Source organism: Micropterus dolomieu, linkage group LG21 (genome assembly GCF_021292245.1).
Source record: "Micropterus dolomieu isolate WLL.071019.BEF.003 ecotype Adirondacks linkage group LG21, ASM2129224v1, whole genome shotgun sequence".
NCBI classification, from domain to species: domain Eukaryota; kingdom Metazoa; phylum Chordata; class Actinopteri; order Centrarchiformes; family Centrarchidae; genus Micropterus; species Micropterus dolomieu.
In genome coordinates, this window is record NC_060170.1 from 33964241 (window position 1) to 33970396 (window position 6156).

The 6156-nt window shown below is 38.1% G+C and overlaps 1 long non-coding RNA gene across 1 annotated transcript; it reads left to right on the forward strand.

Annotated features, from left to right (window-relative positions):
* Window positions 1–575: 575 nt before the first annotated feature.
* LOC123959598 lies at window positions 576–4192 on the forward strand. The gene is made up of 3 exons (XR_006822348.1): window positions 576–625; window positions 3205–3249; window positions 4141–4192. It is a non-coding gene; the product is annotated as an uncharacterized LOC123959598 (long non-coding RNA).
* The last annotated feature ends 1964 nt before the right edge of the window (window positions 4193–6156 follow it).

Consider the following 6156-nt stretch of genomic DNA (forward strand, 5'->3'; position numbering starts at 1 on the left):
AGGGTGATTTGTTCTTTGCCATGCTTTCTTTTCTCAGACAGGAGCTCCTATTGTTCACTTACTGTAAAAGAGCAGAGCGTTAAAGGAAAAGAGTCGACTCGTTTGCGACCGACACATCACCATAGATCACATAATTATTTATTTAATTAATAATTTAATAATTATTTATCAGATGGAGAGATGCTCTTTGCAGCCTATTTTTTCAGATGAATTTCCCTAATTGTAGGATATAAAGGAAATCATTTTGCTTTTGCAGTGTAATGGTAAAACTGTAGCCCACTTCCATAACGTTTCAATCATTCAAATCGTGGAACTAACATGTTTGTTATTAGCTGCTGCATTAAGAAAGTTTTACTTTTGTTTTCTCTTAGAATCAGAATCAGCTTTATTTGCCAGGTATGTGTACACAAACGAGGAATTTGACTCAAGACTGTACAGCCGGAGGACATCAGAGGGAAACCAGATATTGTGAAGCTGAAGTAATAATTGGAAAGGGTCAGTTCATCACTACCTTGATTATAAGAACTTTAAATGTTTTGCAGAATGATAGCCGGGCGGATAAAGAGCCGGAGGACTCTGAGTCTCATTATCCTCCTCTGCCTCTTCAGCCTCACTGAACTATTTGGTAAGAAATATTTTACATTCAGGCACGTTCAGGCTCTCTTTTACGTTTTCAAAGTTTTAACAATATTTGATTTGGCAACACCAGCGGTTACCGAGGTAACAAGGTGAATAAACAGCTTGAAACAAGACACAATGTGTGAAATCAATACAGTGACAAATCTGTGTTTTACAGCTTCATTAATTGAGAGAATTTCACTTTTGATCTGAGAAATTCAGAAAACGCACACCGCGTTCTGTGCTCAACAGGTGTGCATGAAACAAATAACAATCAATACTGCTGAGTCTTGTGTGTCAGCACAGGAAAACCGTCATGGCAAAAAGAACTGCTGCACCTCTGACGGTGTAACAAAGTGAATCAGGTGTTGTTGCGTTAGCGAGTTATTGTGGTTGGCCTCCAGTCTGCTTACCTCTATAACCTCTGCCAGTTTCCTCAAGACTTGGTTGTGACGCCATCCATATCGACCTTTCACCAGCACTATCTTACAACTAGACAGGATGTGCTGCTGGCTTGGTTTGGGGTCATTGCAGAGCTGGCATCTTTCCTCTGAGCTGTACCACATATACAGATTGCCTGGGCTTGGCAGTGTGTTATATGTGCACCCAATGAAAAAGCCTTACCTAGCTTGTGGTATCCTCCACATATCCGCCCAACTTGTGACCCAGTTGAATACGCCTTCTCAGGTTATCCAGCTCCCTTGCTGCCGTTGCCCAACAGCTCTGACCCTGTATTGCTCCTCCTCCATTCTGACCACTTCCAGATCTCCCTCACAAATGAGAAACAAGGAACAGATCTATAGAGTGAGCTGAGATAGCCATATGTTCTTTTAATGATATAATCAATGTGAGGTTTAAAGGTAAACTCGTGATCAGTCCACATTCCAAGGTATTTAAATGAGTCCAATTTCCCCATGGGAGACCCATCCTCAAAATAAAATATGCAAATTAAGAGTACAAGGTTGTCTGTGCCTCGGAGCAAACATCATACAACAAGAATGGTGTTTGGGATGAGGCACAATGATTTTTTATTGTGAAGCCATTTTTGCGTCACAATTAAGTCGGTTAGTAATTTGTTCTGGATACATTGAATATCAGAATCAGCAGTCTAAATGACAGTATCATCAGCATAAAAATTAACCTTGCAGAAGGAACAGGTGTGAGATTAATCATTAATGAAGACTGTAAACAAAAGAGGTCCTAGAGTGGATCCTTGAGGAACCCCCTTATCAACCAATAAATAATCATACAATGTACCTTTAAAAGAAACACTGTCACCTATTGTGAAAATAAGATTCAAACTAATTCCATAGTTCCAAGCAAAATTTAATGATCTGCAATATCAAAAGCCTTAAAAAGGTCAATAAAAATAGCACCAGTTACTGTACCTGCCCCTTATCAAAAGCAGAGAAAATGTCATTGGTGAACTTCAATACAACTGTAGAAAGTTAGGCCTAAAGCCTAATTGGTAAGGGTATAAGATATAACTTAATAATTGATTAAAAATCATTTTCTCAAATATTTTGGCATTGGTGTAAATAATAGAAATAGGCCGAAAGTTATTCATATTAGAGGCATCATCTGCTTTGAGGAGACGGGTAACTTTTGCATATTTCCATGTGGTGGGAACAGTGCAAGTAGTCAAAGACAAATTAAATAAGTCCGTAAGTAGAAATACCAATACATGAGCAACAAGTTTAATAAACCTAGGACCAGTATCAGGACCAGTATTACTGTTATCCTTATGAAAATATTTTCAAAGTTAACTGGATCCACTTAAGGAGTGATATATTCAGCATGAGGAACACCTACAACTGATCCTGGGGATCATGAAGTATGACATTTTTGTTTCAGAGGTGAGAGAGGATGAGTGGGAGAATCTCAGTCCTGACATCGCAGCACTGTACCGACTCAGAAGATTGTCTGTACCCATGTTTCATGAAAGGATCAAGAACCCTTTAGACCAAAGGTATCTGGATAAATGTCTCTTTTACAACTGAACACACAGTATTCTATATATTTAAGCAAATATATGCATATATTAGGTGCCCCTGTCATCTTTCTTATGAAAATAAGGTTAAGGTGGGATGAAGAAGTTTCAGAGACTGATGAAGACTTAAACAGCATGTTTTATTGACCCCAGCCAGGAAGATACAGTACCAGCATACAATGTGTAAATATATGCAGGGCCAACACCAGATCTCAAGGGTACCTTCTGTCAGGGGATATTTACGCTTCCTAGAACTACAGAGATTCACTAAAGCCTCGAATATACAGATGTGTCAATACGAATACAAAGATACTACAACAAATAATTAAAAGACAATAGATATTAAAAACAAGATTAAAAGACAAATATGTGAAACTGAGCTAAAAGCCTGAAACTTTTTTAGCCTAGATTTGAAAGAGTCTAGTGTCTGGGCTAGACTTGTGGTCAAGCACGGCTCTGCATTCTGCGATCAGATAATGTTGGCTAGGGGTATATATTGGTCAGGTTCTATTGTCAGTACTTGCTTCCACATCTGGTTGTTTTAGAGTGTTTTTAATCGAGAAAATAAATTAAACAAGAACTGTATTTCATCTTAGGGACACATCCATCCATGGGGCCAGAGTTAAGAGATCCAGTAGAGGGTAAGGATACATTCACTCTTTCTTTTCAACTAAACTCTTTGGTTCAGATCTGTGAAAATACTTTTATTCAAAATCTCATGCAGAGCAAGCAGGAACCTCTGGGTCTGAAAAGTGAAGACAATGCTGAAGTGCCTTAAACCTGCACTCTCTCTAAAGGCCAGCCTGCTGCAAAAAGAAGAATTGTTTAGGAGTCTAAAAGAAAATGAGGCGACTACTTAGCTGATATATTACCTCAGTAAACAAGTCTTTTTTTCCACCCAAGTCTTCTTCAACACAGCATGATGTTCATTTAGTAAATTATGGTCCCATTTAGAGGAAAACAGACCAAAAAGCATGGGAGGCTTTAGGGTGGGACTACCTTGTGAAGTCGCAACCACAGTGACCTGTCAGGCATAGCAATGTGCATCCCTCCACAGCTCCACCCTCTTGTCCAAATATGGTCACTTCTGGTTCAAAAAATCCAAGATGGTGACAAGGGGCGTAGCGCAAAATTCTGGACCCTGTGTATAGGCTTCTTGATGGACCCCTTCCCACATCCACGGCTATTCATTCTACTATGTCTGTGGGGTCTCCTCACATGAGGGCCGTATATACCCAGCAAATAATCCTCAGATTAAGATGAAGTAAAAACAAAACACCAGTAGACATATTGATCATATAATGGATTAAGACCAATATCTTACGTATATCATATCTTTCCAGTCCAGATGGATTATAAAATCCATCAAAATATTTCATTTATACCAATGTGTTGTTATTCTTCTTTCTTAGGGAAGGTACTGTAAATCTTAAGTCATTAACTTTTCACATGGTCTTTATCAGGTTTTAATGAATTTGTTTAATTATTGTCTGAACTAAGCCTCTATGATAAACATGATTATCTTCTTTTAGGGTGGACATTGACCACAGTTTGCAGGGTCATTTGCAGCAGTGTGAGGAGGGGTTTACATCCTGTGACATTGAAATGGAACAGGTTGGTAGAAGAAAATCGATAAACACCACTGAGTGTAGAAGAGTTGAATTGGGGGGTGGTGATGGCGCAATGGATAAGACACCCGCCTTTGGTGTGAGAGACCCGGGCTCAACTCCCCGCTGTGAAACACCAATGTGTCCCTGAGCAAGACACTTAACCCCTAGTTGCTCCAGATGCGTGCAACCTCTGACACATATATATATATAGCAAATGTAAGTCGCTTTAGATAAAAGCTTCAGCTAAATGAATAAATGTAAATTTCCAATACTGGAATCCAAATCTTTGGGGAGAAATATGTGTCACTAGAAACTGAATTTGAATAACAACAACATTAATAATAATTAGTGCTGGGCAACGATTAAAAAATGATTAATTATGTTGTCATGCTCAAAATTAATTAATGAATTCTAAATTAGTGTAGTACGCACTTTTAATTTAAATGTACTGCTATATACACAAAAGTACAATAACGTGGTATGCAAACACTTTAAACCAATAAGGTGCTTTTTACCAGCAGTATTCCCTTTGCACAGTAGCAATAAAATATTTCTTGTAAATCTCAACTTAAACATTAATGTTATCAAATCAAAAAAAAACAAAGCTATTTGCCACTGCCAGGGCATTACCTTTTATCTAGCTTTTTAAAACAAGTTACCATCAGAGTCCAGAGCCACGATCATAACATCATGACAGGCACCTTCTGAGCAGCACAAATCAGAGAGACTGATCCTCGCAGTTTGTGAGTTTCCAGAATCTAAATAGTTATCAGGACATCAACAGGAGGGAATTCGCACGGCAGAGCATCCCCGCAAAACTAGTTTTCTCCATTAATGTTGTGCAATTTTCACTTAAGTTAAATAGGCAACATCTGTGTAAGGGACTACATAGGCAGAGTGTCGCTTCCCGTGTGAAAAGACCTTAAAATGCAAAATACACAGAAAAGCAACATATAAATGTCAAACTTGCAGGTTTGGTATCAACACACCCTTGCACTTCACAGCTGTGAATCAAATCCTGGTTTCTAACATTATTGGTACTTGTAAAATGGTTATCGCTGCACACACACAGTTTTCCAGGAGTGACAGAAATGGTAAAACAAGATAAGTGCCGTTTGGACAAAAAGAAGCTCTGTGAATCTGCACTTCATTGATCCTCCTCAAGAATGTGTGTTTCTACAACTTGAATTTGAATTGTGAGAACTGAATGTGAAAGTAAATAGACAGATGAATAATTAAATATCATAATTTTACAATCAGTTTAAAGTTTATTGAAATTTAGTATTAAACTAATACATTCAATAGTAAATTATTCAATTTAAATTGAACAGTTCAAATTTAAATCTAGTTTCTAGTGACATATATTTCTGCCCATACAAAACAGTTAAATGAATAAAACTAGTTATCAAAAGGGTTCAACCTCAGAAAACATGGAGTGAGATACCATATATTTCATCAATAATTACCTTGACCTAATTTTTTATTTATATTAAATTATTTATTTTTAATTTTCCAGCATATTGATGAACAGAAGATACAAGTCAGGCTGTGTAGCTCTTCAAAGATCTCACACAGCTACAGCCAAAAACTTCTGGTCATGACTGACAAAGAAAAGTCAACAGAGGACAGAGTCCAGCAGGAGTACAGCATGGATCCTCATTACTCAGTAATAGTCAGCAAAGAATGCCTGTTCAATGTCTCATGTGTCCCAGAAGCAGACAGCGACACTGTAGTGAAGATATTTGGAAGAGTTTCAGAAGATGGACAAACTGTGTCTGGCCTTAAAGCAGTCTTAGAAACAAAGCAGGGGAATCACCAGATCTACCAGGTCATGAATCAACCTGACTCAGTTTCTCGCTACCAAATCCCACAAAGAGCGGTTGATCATAGCACACAGTATGACCACCAGCAGATCCTCATTATGCAGGATGACCCTAC